This window comes from Syngnathus acus, unplaced genomic scaffold, assembly GCF_901709675.1.
Source record: "Syngnathus acus unplaced genomic scaffold, fSynAcu1.2, whole genome shotgun sequence".
Lineage (NCBI taxonomy): Eukaryota > Metazoa > Chordata > Actinopteri > Syngnathiformes > Syngnathidae > Syngnathus > Syngnathus acus.
The window spans coordinates 4536-19010 of record NW_023590222.1 but is presented as its reverse complement, the minus strand read 5'-3'; the positions used below and the strand labels follow the sequence as shown (position 1 = coordinate 19010).

General features: G+C 45.9%; 2 non-coding genes and 1 pseudogene across 2 annotated transcripts; 1 reads left to right on the top strand and 2 right to left on the bottom strand.

Annotated features, from left to right (window-relative positions):
* Positions 1–544: 544 nt before the first annotated feature.
* On the bottom strand, positions 545–694 carry LOC119118867 (annotated as a pseudogene).
* A 9534-nt stretch (positions 695–10228) lies between these two features.
* Positions 10229–10300, top strand: trnap-ugg. The gene has a single exon. It is a non-coding gene; the product is annotated as a tRNA-Pro (tRNA).
* A 1711-nt stretch (positions 10301–12011) lies between these two features.
* trnaq-cug lies at positions 12012–12083 on the bottom strand. The gene has a single exon. It is a non-coding gene; the product is annotated as a tRNA-Gln (tRNA).
* Between the last annotated feature and the right edge of the window lie 2392 nt (positions 12084–14475).

The window sequence follows — 14475 nt, the reverse complement described above, 5'->3', positions numbered from 1 at the left end:
GTCACCCAGTAAAACGATAGAGTCCCCAGACAGAGCGCTCTCCAGCACTTCTTCCAAGGACTCCAAAAAGGGTGGGTACTCTGAGCTGCCGTTTGGTGCATAGACACAAACAACAGTCAGGACCCATCCCCCCACCCGAAGGCGGAGGGTTAGGGTTGTCTCTCGGTCACCGTGGTGAACTCCAATGTTCAGGCGCCTATTTTCTTGTTCTAATTTAAAGTTCTTCAAAAACTTCTTGATTAAGGAATAAGAAGGTGGCAGGTTAAAAGACACAGGAATTCTTTGGTCGGTGGTTATTAGCTTTAGTTTCCGGAGGTATGAGCCCATCCAGAATCGTGTCATTGCTTGGCTTTTCGGTGCATTTGGTGTAACGAGCGCGCTTCGCAGGTGCAGGGCAACATATCTGCAAGAGCTTTAAGTCCGGCACTCCTTTTCCTCCCTTTTTTTTTGTTTTTCTTCATGGTGTCCCTCTTCAGTCTCTCCAACTTGGATTTCCAGATGACGTAAAAAATGGCTCGGTCCAACTCTAAAAGCACCTTCATTGTTGGGATGAAAACAGAACTGATTAGTAAAAGCAAGGGTAAAATCACCACTTTTATGGTTAAAATTCTCTCTTCTATGGTCAGCTCTCTTAATCCCCCAAACCCAAGAACAGATACTACACTTGATTTTAGCCAAAAGGCCGAGAAGCGATGGAGTATACGAGTGACGGACTTGCTTACAGGCTTCCCTGTATACCCATTCTCACCAACGGTTTGTTAGAATAGGCCTCTTTGGCACATGTGATTAGCTAGGTAGCTTGAGCTATGCCGTTATATCGCTGTAACCCTTCTCTTGCTTTATTAGCTTTCTCTTCTCTATGACACCCTTTGCACATATGCAGAAGTCGCTCTCAGTTAAGACTACAAGGTCACACGTTATCACACAGGCTAGGCAGAGTCGCCTCCTTGCAGGAAGGCGGCCCAGTGTAGGTACCTATTAAAAGTGTAGTCCCGATGAACATGAAAGGCAAAGATTGATAATTCGCAAAGAACTTTCCATGGTCATCATATCTACCTAACAGCTGCGCCGAAAGAGTTGGGCCAGAAGAATAGAGCGGAACTCATGCAGAAGTGCATGAACACCACCTTGTTGAAAGAATAAAACCAACACAATGCATGAATTCACGACAAATGACATACCAGCAAATCAGTAGGACTTCTGCTGTTGCCTTTGCGAGACCAGTTCAGATATGCGTTATCACGAATTTATAAATCACGTGTGTTCGGACCTCCGCAGTAGAGGCTCTGCTGAACCCCTGAGACCGACTCACCGAACCCCTAGAGTTTGACCGAACCCAGGTTAAGAACCACTGGTTTAGAGGTTGTTATTTCTTCAAAAGGAGGATCTACTAAATATTGATGTCATTTTTCTGTTGGGGTTTCCAAATGTATGCACCTGCCTACTTTTGTTTAAATAAAGATTGCACACTGTCTGCAAATCCTATAAACTTCATTTCACTTCTCAAATATCACTGTGTTGATCACTGCCGTCATCGGCCATGCATGGATTCGGGCCATCTGATTGGTTCCTTTGCCCCCCCCCCCCATACACACACAGGAATTGGTTAGGACTTGATTAGTAAGTGTTAGGAATCGTTTTGGCTGTCCGTTCAGAGCAAGGAACGAGACAGGCCATGATCGTGTAGTGGTTAATGGTTGTGTTCGATTCGAATCCAGATTATGGTTTAATCAAATTACCTTGTTGAATTTGTCTGCTGGTCACTGTTGCTAAACAGCCTTCCTTTGGACAATGACAGTTTTCCACACAAGTTTACAGTCGATACAGTCTTGTAGGGTGAGTGGCGAATGGATGACACATGACGGCAAGTGATGAGAATCAAAACAACAGATTTAAGAGACCCAAGGTAAATTAATTCAACCCGTTTCGTTTCAATTGACAGCCCATGTGACATGCACCTCAGATGAAATGGGGCTAGTTGATCAACAGCAATGTTTTAACGAAGGGATCATCTGGGAGTTGGACACTCACACCCAAAGCAAGATTCACTAGACCAACGAGCCTCAAAGAAAGCTCGCAGACCATGTTACATTCTGTGTAACATTGGCCTGTCAAACAGTCCACACAACGACGGACAACAGTGTTTCAAAGAAGAGCTCGTCCGGGAGTTTAACCCGGGTAATCAAAGAACCCTAGGCAAGAATCATTCCCCTGCACCAATGAGCCCCATAGTAGACCAGCTGACCCCGTTACATTCCGATTGGAAGCCCTGAAGACTAAATGTCAGTGATTTATGGAATAAATGGAATCTGGTTGGCCTAAGGCTCCCAATTCCCCAACTTCAAGCCCTAACGCTAACCCTAAAACACTAACAATTAACAAACCCTAATAATTAAACCTTAACCTGCTAACCCGCCTACCATAACCCCCTCACCTTTAATCTCTAATGCTCCCACTAAAGGTAGTGCTCTCTAAACTTGAAGGCAGGCATATGCGAACCGTCCCACCATGGACTGTTCTCCCTGCTGCCCTCTGGGAAGAGGTTTCGCAGCATCCGCTGCAGGTCCACCAGGTTCTGCAATAGTTTTTTCCCTGCTGTCGTCAGACTGTTGAACATTCAAACGTAGCATTCCTCTGCACACTTGTAAATACTGCTTTTGTCTCCTGCACTGTTCACATACTTTATCACTGCTGCACTTTGTACTTTATAATTATCTTATTTCATATTTTTATATAGAATGTCACTTTTTTTTTAACCAGCCGAAATACCTCCACATTGCTGAAAGCCGTATGCAACGAAATTTCGTTTTGTACACACCTAGTGTTGACAAAATGACAATAAAGTTCTGTCTGTCTGTCTGTCTGTCTGTCTGTCTGTCTGTCTGTCTGTCTGTACCAGCAGATTGCCCCATTTCAGAAGTGTTTTAGAAACCTTTACAGAATCCACATAATAGTTATGCGCGCATGTGTTCCGTGAGCGTTCTCGCCCCCCACCCTCCCCCTCCTCCCATTCCTTCTCCCGCCAAGTAGCAATTTGCCCCCTACAGCGCACAGTCCTCGTTAGTATAGTGGAAGTATCTCCGCCTGTCACGCGGAAGACCGGGGTTCGATTCCACGACGTGGGGGTTCACTTCTTTGTGCGAAATAGCATTTAAGCAGGTTTTCAATCCATGTGCGTTAACTTAGACTTAGACAAACTTTATTGTCATTTTGTAAACCACTGGGTGCACACCAAACGAAATTACGTTGCATTACGGCTTCCAACAATGTGGTGATATTGCGGCTGAATAAAAAGTGACATTCTATATAAAAATATGAAATAAGATAAGTATAAAGTGCAGCAGTGATAAAGTATGTAAACAGTGCAGGAAACAAAACAGTATTTGCAAAGTGTGCAGAGGAATGCTAAGTTGAATGTTCAACAGTCTGACGACAGCAGGGAAAAAACTATTGCAGAACCTGGTGGACCTGCAGCGGATGCTGCGAAACCTCTTCCCAGAGGGCAGCAGGGAGAACAGTCCATGGTGAGGGTGTGATGGATCACTGATAATATTACGGGCTCGGGACACGCAGCGCTGGGATGACAAGTCCTGAATGGAGGGAAGAGGAGCCCCGATGATCCTCTCTGCTGTCCTCACCACTCTCCTCACGTTCTTCCAATCGGAGGTGCTGCAACCTCCACACCACACCGAGAGACAGCTTGGCAGAATGCTCTCTATGGTGCTTCGGTAGAACGTCCTCATGATGGGTGGGGGCAGGTGGGCTCTCCTCATCCTCTGCAGGGAAGTCAAGCGCTTTCTGTGCCCTCTTGACCAGTGTCGTGGTGTTCACAGTCCAGGTGAGGTCGTCTGTGATGTGGACCCCCAAGAATTTAGTGCTGCTGACCACCTCCAACAGCTGAGCTGTTGATGATCAATGAGCGTGGTGAGGCTGGTTCTTCCTGAAGTCGACGATGATCTCCTTCGTCTTCTCCACATTCAGGATCAGACTATTGTCTCTGCACCAGCCCACCAACTGCTCCACCTCCTCTCTGTAGTCCTAGGTCGCGGTTGTCACTGATGAGGCCCCCACCGTTGTGTCGCTGCAAACTTCACGATGTGATTGGTGGTTAACCAGTGTTTGCAGCAGAGTTATTTATATAGATGCATTGGTGATATCATTACATCGTAAGATGGCCACCCGGTGACTCGCTCTCTATTACTTTGTGTTATTTTACATCTTTTAACGCTCACTTTGTATCATACTTCCGGTTTGCCACGTAGAGCGCCGCAGCGTCACTAGAGAGACGATCTTACATTCCTACATTTCTATATGCTGTTGGATTTGGTCCACAATTTAGGGAGCGCGCTATCTGCGCCTCACGGCAAAAGCCATTGCCAATCACCTGTTATCCAATTCACTCACTGCGTGCTCGTTTAATTTCTTCAGATTTAGGAAAATGCAAAAGACACTGGAAGCAGAAATTAGACTTACACAGGTTGGTTGAGTTCAATCATAATTCTTGTTAAGAAAGCTCTGTTTTCAGGAAAGTACAATACAGCGCTGGACCCTTCAATGAGCAGAAAGTCTCCATTCAGAAAAGGAACGTTCAAGGTTCTTTGGTCAGCTTATATTCAGTTGGTGTGGGGCGAGTTTGATGGGTGATGAGTCGTTGGGGTGGGGCGAGTTCGCAGTAGAGTTTGATTCCATGGGAGTGGGTGCTGGTTATGGAAGATTCGGTGTGTGTGTGGGGGCTGTTGTCTTCCATCCCGTCTTTCGGCCTTGGTGATCATCTTTGGCCGAGTCCTTGGCTGTCTCCCTCTGGCACCAGCTGGTTTTTATCTCCAAGTGACCTTCCTGTAAACATTCTCCTCCATCCTTGCACATATACTGTCGGACCACATTCTTTCAATTTTGTCATTTGTACGAATTTATGTGAGCTTTTGACTGTCACATCATTAATCTATTACTGTTCCCTGACTATGCAAAGTTAGTTCTTTTGATACTCCATGTCTTTGCTCACATCATTATATTCTTAGTTTAATCATGCTCCCACCATATCTTTTCTTTGTGAGGCAAAACATTTCCCTCTGTGCAGAGCGTTCAGTAGTAATCGAAAAGCTGGCGTCTCACATCTAGGCGATATATGACGTTTAGTCAAAACACAAGATATAATCAAGTACTGAACGGTCAAGACGACTCTGGCCGTGTCCATGATTTAGAGAAAAGACATCAGGCATGCATTACACAGTTCCTTAAGGGTCATTAAGCTATTTAGGCAACATATCAAAAGACATTTATTTTGCAGTGCACAGAAATACATATTGAATCGTGAAGTTGTAGCAACCTCTGTTATTATCTTATATCAGCGTATCTGTTATTGTGGCTAGGCGGGTTTTGTGTCTTTTGACCCTATTCCTTCAATGCTTTTCTAGTTTTTCCTCGCTTTTTACTCCACTTTGGGAGTTTACTATTGTTGAAAGTCGCGGACCTCAATTCCTGCCATTTCAATCACGTCACTGTTTGGCTCTCAGCGGAGGCTTCGTGGCTGTTTGTCTACCGTCGATCATCGGACACGTAAGTATGGCTGCGGATCAAGAGGTTTGTACGGCTTTGTGCACCAACTGCACCCTTCTCTAGAGAGGTTGTCCCTGCTAGAGGGACGTGTCCGCCAGCTGGAGCAGGAATAGTGTGATAACAGTAGATGTGGCGGACCCCAGATGCGGACTGTCGTCAGCCTGCTCGCCCAGTTAGCATTACCCCCAAGCGGCTTGCTAACCGCGATGAGCCAGTTAAGACGCATAGCCGTCCCAAGCCATCTCGGCCTACTGGCTCTCGCACCTTGGTCATAGTTGACTCCATTACCCGAAAAACATCACACTTAAAATCCAGCCACGGTATTGTGTATCCCTGGAGGCAGAGCACCCGACATAGAAGCTAATCTAAGGGCGTAGCTCCAATAGGTCTCGTCAACAGCGTAGGTCCAACAACACTAGCCACTCGGATATAGTGATACACGGTGGCTCCAATTATATATTTCAAGCATATATCGGCTCTATTGATAATCTTACAAATGAATTCAAGGCGACATTGTTAAATGCCATCGAATCTAGCGCCACTACGTCTGAAAACTCGCCGTAGAAGCCTACTACACAGATCACAGGTGAAACACGGACGCTTAAGCAATTATGTAGAAAGCATGAACGAAAATGGCGTTGAACAACTTGAGGTTTTCCATTCAGGCATGGCGCGACAGCCTCCTGAATATAAAGATGCGCTTATTTTAGCAAAAACTAATTATTCTGGCAAATTATTCATCTCAATAAAAACAATCCTAAATACTTATTTGATACAGTGGCAAAGCTGACGCGGTGCCATCCGACTCTCCGATAGCTCACTTCACTCACCCGACGGGTTCATGAAATGTTTCGCTTGAAAGATTGAATCCATTAGGGATGAGATCAAGATGACAGTTCCAATCGCTCAGTCGAGACCGCCCATTACCGGCGCTGACGAACATGCAATAACCCTATCAAATTTTAAAAGTGTGTCCCTTGAAAGGCTTACGCAATTGGTTAGTGTGGCTAAACAAACGACATGTTCACTCGACCTGCTTCCAGCCAAACTATTTAAAGAATTATTTCAAATTTTAGGACCGTCCGTCTTAAATATAATCAATCTGTCTGTCTCCTCTGGGATAGTGCCAACAGCCTTTAAAACCGCTATCATTAAACCGTTACTTAAGCGACCAAATCTTGACCCGGACTGTCTCAGTAATTATAGGCCAGTTTCAAACCTCCCATTCATAGCAAAACTTCTTGAAAGATTCAAGATTCAAGAGTTTTTTATTCGCCATGTTTGAGCGTGCCAAACAAGGAATTTGACTTTGGTAAATCACACCCTCTGTTCAACATTTAGGTGACTAACAACACTCAGGACATGTGAAAAATGGCAAATATTCTCAAACATCCCCTGATCTCAAACTCCCAAAAGGGCAAGGAAAAACTCAAAACTCCAACTAGGGCAAATGAGAAACCTTGAGAAGAGACCACAGATGGGAAGGTCCCTTATCCAGGATGACCAGGCTGCAATGGATGCAGAGAGGACACATAGTACAAACAGTGTAGACAAATTCAAAAAGGTGTGGAGAGCAGGATGTCATTGCACAGTAATGACTCTGAGACTCTAAGAGTGGTGTGAGTTCATCAGAGCACACAGCCTGGGGGAAGAAGCTGTCCTCTGTGTCTGCTGGTTTTGGCGTACGAGCTCTATTAACGCCGTCCGGAGGGGAGTAGTTCAAACAGGACTGCAAACCTGGGGTGAGAAGGTGTCTTTAGAGATGCTCCTTGCACGTTTCCTGGTCCTGGACAGGTACAAGTCGGATAGATGGGAGGTTGATTCCAATTATCTTTTCTGCAGTCCTGATTGTTCCGTTGCAGTCTGTGCTTGCTTGTTTGGAGGCCGATCTAAACCAGACATTGATGGAGGTGCAGAGGACAGACTGGATGATGGCAGTGTAGAAGTCTTCAGAAGCTCTCGCGGCAGGTTGAAATTCTTGAGCTGTCTCAGGAAGTACAGCCTCTGCTGGGCTTCTTCCGGACAGAGTCTATGTGGCCGGTCCATTTCAGGTCCCGAGAGATTGTGGTTCCCAGGAACTTGAAGGTTGTCTCTGGAGGAATAGTATTACTGCGGATAGTGAGGGGTAAAAGTGGTGAAGGGTCACGCCTGAAGTCCACTGTCATCTCCACGGTCTTGAGCGGTGTTCAGCTCAGGTGGTTTTGGCTGCACCAATGGACCCGCCGCTCCACCTCCTGTCTGTACGCAGTCTCATCACCATCCTGGATGAGTCCGATGAGAGTGGTGTCGTCTGCATACTTCAGGAGCTCACAGGAGAGTCACCTGAGGAGAAATCGTTGGTGTAGAGAGAGCAGAGCAGTGGGGAGAGGACGCACACCTGAGGGGCTCCAGTATTGGTGGTCCGGGTGTCAGATGTGATGCCCCCCAGCCTCACACGCTGTCTCCTGTTGGTCAGGAAGCTGGTGATCCACTGACAGGTGGAGGCAGGCACCGCAAGCTGAATGAGCTTCTGTTGGATGATGTCAGGAGCGATGGTGTTGAACGCCGAGCTGAAGTCCACGAACAGGATCCTGGCGTACGTTCCTGGGGTGTCCAGGTGGTGCAGGATGTAGTGCAGTCCCATGTTGACCGCATCATCCACCGACCTGTTTGCCCGGTAGGCAAACTGGAGGGGGTCAAGCAGGGGGCCCGTGACCTCCTTCAGGTGGTTCAGCACTAACCTCTCGAAAGATTCATGACCACAGATGTCAGTGCGACAGGTCTATAGTCATTCAAACCTGTGATGGCGGGCTTCTTGGCCACTGGAACAATGGTGGAGCTCTTGAAGCACGAGGGCACCTCACACAGCTCCAGAGAACGGTTGAAGATCCGTGCAAAGGTGGGCGCCAGCTGCTCAGTGCAGACTTTCAAGTAGTAGAAAGTAGTAGTAGAAAAAGTAGTAGCGCAGCAGCTTATTGATTATAAGCCGATATAGGCCGGTTTCAAATCTCACATTCATCGCAAAACGAGTAGTCCATGGTAATGCGACCTCTGAGCTCTATAACGTTACTTGTGGTGTCCCGCAGGGATCGGTACTCGGACCAATTCTATTTAATATGTATATGATTCCGCTTGGGGACATAATACGTAAATATAACATTAGTTTTCAATGTTACGCGGATGACACTCAATTATATATGCCGTTATCGATGACAAATCCGCGGGACTGTTGTAATCTTGAGGCGTGCCTTGCGGAGATCAAGCAATGGATGTCTCTCAATTTCCTTCGTCTTATCCCAGATAAAACTGAGATGTTGATAATTGGTCCAGCTTGTTATCACCACTTATTTAAGGAAACCACTATAACTATGGATAACTGTACTATCACAGAGCGATACTGTATCTAATATCGGGGTAATATTTGACCAAACGCTCTCCTTTCAAAAGCACATTAAGAACATAACTAAAATTGCGCTTTTTCACCTCTGTAATATTGGTAAGATTCGTCCGATTCTCTCGACCGGTGATGCGGAAACTATTATACATGCGTTTATTATGTCGCGCCTGGACTACTGTAACGCATTATCAAAGTCAAAGTCAAAGTCTCCTTTATTGTCAATTTCTTCACATGTCAAGACATACAAAGAGATCGAAACTGCGTTTCCTACTATCCCACGGTGGAGACGAGACATATTACACCCAATTGGTCCACAGACAAACAAAACATTCAAGTAAACAATACACAAAGTAAAAATAAGAAGGCACATAGTATATAAATGTATTATTTATTCATATAAAGGCCGGTCCACGAAAATATTTCTGACATGTACCGGTCCGTGGCGCTAAAAAGGTTGGGGACCACTGATTCAGTAGAAGGCGGCTACAGATAAAAGTTGAGTTCATTTGAAAACTTACAGGTCACTCACTTAAGTTTCAGATGCACGCACAACCAATGCAGCTATATAATAACTCTGCTGCAAACATAGGTTAACACACTTGGGTTGAAAACCGAACCCCAGCCTTTCACGCGACAAGCAGAGATACTATCCACGATACTAACGAGGAACATGCCCTGTGTTGGGGCAAGATGGACTGCTTAGCAGGAGAAAGGAAAGGAGGAGGCAGAAAGGGGAACACTCACAGTACACATGCGCGCATAACTATTATGTGGATTTTAACCATCTGTAAACTTTTCTAAAACAGTACTGAAATGGAGCATCTGCTGGTCTGGTTCATATATGCCTGCCTTCAGGTTTAGAGGGCACTACCTTCAGGGGGAGCATTCGAGGTTAGGGTTAAAGGTGAGGGGGTTACCGTTAGCGAGTTAGCAGGTTAGGGGTTAATTATTAGAGTTTGGTTATTGTTAGGGTTTTAGAGTTAGCGTTAGGGCTTGAAGTTAGGGATAGGAGCCTTAGGCCAACCAGATTACATTTATTCCATTAATCACTGACATTCAGTCTTCAGGTCCATGTCACATGGGCTACCAACGGAATGTAACGGGGTCAGCTGGTCTACTATGGGGCTCTTTGGTACAGGGGAATGATTCTTGCATGATTCTTGCTTAGGGTGCATGATTGCCCCGGTTTAGCTCCCGGACGAGCTCTTCTTGCAAACACTGTTGTCTATCATTGTGTGGAGCGTTTGACAGGCCAACGTTACACGGAATGTAACACGGTCTGCCAGTGCTCGTTGTGGCTCGTTGGTCTAGGGGTATGATTCTCGCTTTGGGTGTGGGAGGTCCTGGGTTCAACTCCCAGACGAGCCCTTCTTTAAAACATTGCTGTTGATCAATTAGCCCAATTTAATCTTGGGCGCGAGCCCGAATCCGTACACGGTGGATGGCGGCAGTGATATTTGAGAAGTGAAATTAAGTTTATTGGATTTGCTGACAGTGTGCAATTATTATTTCAACAAAAGTAGGCAGGTACATAAATTAGTAGATCCTCCTTTTGCAGAAATAACAGCCTCTAGACCAGTGGTTCTTAACCTGGGTTCGGTCGAACCCTGGGGGGGTCGGTGAGTGGGTTTCAGGGGTTTGGCAGAGCCTCCACTGCAGAGGTCCGAACACACCTGATTTATATATCCGCATATCTGAACTGGTCTCGCAAAGGCAAAAGCAGACGTCACACTGATTTGCTGGTATGTCATTTCTTGTGAACTCATGCATTGTGTTGGTTTTATTCTTTGAACAAGGTGATGTTCATGCACGGCTCATTTTGTGTGCCAGTAAAAAACATCTATGTCTTGAATTTGAAAAAATATATATATTTTTTTTCACTAACGAGGGGTTCGGTGATTGCGCATATGGAACTGGTGGGATTCGGTACCTCCAACAAGGTTAAGAACCACTGCTCTAAACACTTCCTATAGCTTCCAATGAGAGTGTGGATTCTGGTTGAAGGTATAATGGTCCATTCTTCTTGACAAATCTGTAACTCCTATAAACTTCATTTCACTTCTCAAATATCACTGTGTCTGTCTGCTATATGATATATTTAACTGAAATTGCTGATCCGAACAGCCAAGGATTTATAAAGAAAATCTTGAAATTGATTAGGGTGCCCAAACTTTTGCATATGATTGTATATGACTAAAGATTTGAGGTCCAACAGAGACGAGAACTGAGATCAATGGATTCAGAGTCTAGAGCGCTCATGGAACCCTCAGTGTAGTCAGAGTCAGAGTCAGAGTCAGCTTATTGTCAATTCCTTCATGCTAGGACACACAAGAAACCGAAATACCGTTCCCCCTATCCCACGGTGACGAGACACAGCACACGATTAACACACAAGTAAAACAACGGGGAGAGAGTTCAGGACCCCAACAGCTCGGAGATCACAAACTTCGCCAGTGGCGAGCAGTGCTGGCATCCCACAACAAGTCCCGGCACCATTCTTCAACGGATGTAGACGCACAGTCCACCTCCACGCGATGTTCCCCCCTCGTACAATGGCCCGGTCCGCCCGATAGCGCGCCATCCGCTCCAGACGCACAGCAGCTACGCACTGTCCGGTCCGCAGAACTCAGCATCATGTTGATGTCCAGCGATCGAACGTCCGCCAGAAGAATGGAAGGCACGGCCGGTCGAGCTGGGGTGGCCGCAGCCAGGCCCGGACGCCCAAACCGGGGGAAGAATAGCAGGCGAGTCCGGCGACGCTCCAGGACGGCGCAGACCGAGCGCCTTTAATGTCCCCGCTTCAAAGTGCAGATCGCCACAAACTCGCTTTCGCCGATGTCGAGCAGAACCAGCCCGCCGCACTTGAAGCACAACCCGGTACGACGAGACGAACACACAAAACTGGCGGACAAACCCACATTAAACGACAAAACAAAACACCGTTCGGGACAGAGAGAGGCCGCAGCGTGTGCACGCGTCGCCATCTTACACACTGTGTAGGGAAGCATACGAATTCATGGGGCAGCACACAAGCTGCTGCCATCTGCAAATTATTCCCAGCTAAATGACAAATCATTTGAGGTCCCACTGAGACTTGAACTCAGATCACTGGATTCAGAGTCCAGAGTGCTCACCATTACACCATAGAACCCTGGCAATGAACAAACGAGGAGCATAATTTTTCTGAGCACAATGCACTAACTAAGGCTCATTTTACGAAATTGACAAAAGTAGTGGAGGCAGGGCTTACACACTCATAGGGCTGTACACAAAGTACTGAATTGGAATTTTCAAATTTTTGTTCCATGTAAATGACTACAAATTGGAAGTTCCACCAAGACTTGAACTTGGATTGCTAGATTCAGAGTGCTCACAATCACAGCATGCAAACATTATTTGATTGATTGATTGATTGATTGATTGATTGATTGATTGGTTGGTTGATTGCTTTATTGATTTATTGATTGATTGCGAAAGGATAGCAAAGAATGAGAATATCATCGAATGACAAGATGAACAATAAAAGCAACTCGAAATAAGCGATATGGGGATGAAATGGTTTTAATATTCATAAGGGGTGACCATGAACCAACAGTTTAAGCTCCAGTAGTTTGTACCCTGATAAATTGCACTCACTGAATGTCTTCTTGGATGGATGAACTGGAGGCCGTTCTGGAGTGGGTCTGCAGTCAGCTGGCCAAGCCAAGAAGTAAAGCGTTGACTTGACAGTTGAAGGAAAAACAAAAAAATGGAAACACAGATTAGAGGCTGGTTTCGCCCTACACGTGGTCAGGGGAGCATTGTAGCGGAGTGTCGCACGCCTGGTTGTTGCTGACTCGGAGAGCTTCTGGCTCCTGTTTGCCGAGGTGTCCCTGGCACACTTTGCAAAGCAGACAACACTGACAAATAGATTTAGAAAATGTTGTTTCCACCCAGTCTCAAACAGGGGGCGTTTCGCGTCTTAGAAGAACATGATGACCACTACGCTATGGAAACTGCGGTGACGTCCAAAGCATTTTGAGAAGCCCGGCAAAAGTTCAACAAAAGTGAGTGAGGAAGAAAGCAGGCACTTCTGAACTTTTTGATTTGCTTTTCAAAACTGTGCCAGCAAAAGCAATTTTTTCATACAACGAAATAAGCTCCGCGTCGGGGAATTGAAGCCCGATTTGCTGAGCCGAGGCTGTGAGTCGTTTCGCTAAAGGGTACCTGATTTGAGACTGGGTGAAAACCAGGCTTCGCACTTTTCTTTAACTTTTGCCAGGCTCTTCAAAAGGCTATGTGTGTCAGCGCAGTTTCCATGGTGTAGTGGTTATCACATTCCCTCACACGCTGAAGGTCCCTGGTTGGAAACAAGTCTTATGATCCTTTTGATTTTAGACTCCGCGTTGGGGAATTGAACCTCAGTTTTCCGAGCCGAGGCCGTGAATAGTATAGCTAAAACGGCCTGTTGCGTTTTGTTCAAGATGTCCATCGTTAAGCAAGGAAAACAAAAAATGTGGAGTAACAGTTTTTGTAACAGATATTAGGTTGTTTAATGGCAGTCAGTGTACAAGGCACTTCAGCAGAAGAAACAACAACGTCAAACTTCAAATCAGAAGGCTTTATACTGACGAAAAGCAGGAACTAGGAAGGGAATGGGACGGAAGGATAAGGTCTGTTCTGTTATCACCTGAATGTACTGTTATTTACTGAATGTTTTGTGACTATGTGTCATGGAACTTAACTGAGCTCTGAACTTAACTGAGCTCTGTGTGCCGTGTCTGTGCTCACTGCTTATGTGTAAGTGAAAGTCACAAAGCTCTGTGTGCCGTGTCTGTGGTCTGATTGAGCGACTATGATTGGGTAAATTATTTACACATTGATTGATATGATGAAGTATATATGTTTGTGTAAACTAAGAGTATCTGCACATTGCTGTTGCTCCCTCTTCAGGCCCTAAACTGATCGGCATTCAATTCCATCCATTCCGTCCATTACTATCTGTACCGCTGGGGGTCGCAGGCGTGCTGGAGCCTATCCCAGCAGTCATCGGACAGTAGGCGGGGGACACGTTGTAACTGGTTGCCAGACAATCGCAGGGCACACAGAGACAAACAATAATTCGCACTTGCACTCACACCTATGGGCAGTTTGGATTACAAAATCGGCTGACGAAGCATGTTTTGTGATGTGGGAGGAAAACCCGGGGAAAACCTACGCAGGCACGGGGAGAACCTACAAACTCCACACAGGGAGCACCAGATCACACGTCAAAAGTCCTTATATTATACAAATGGATTTGCTTCATGTCGAATCGTATGCTTTGCATGTTTGAGTGGGGATTTGGGGAGGTTTTACCGAACATGTGAATGAATGAGGGAGTAACCGTAAAGATCTAAAATAGTGATGGTTCGGGTGCGCCTGGTGCCCAGTAGCACTCACCTTTGGTCCAGTAAATAAGGTGCACCACTGTAGCAGATGTTTCCATAGTGTAGTGATTATCACGTTTGCCTAACACGCGGAAAGTCCCCAGTTCGTGACTGGGTGGAAACAGCTTCGTTACA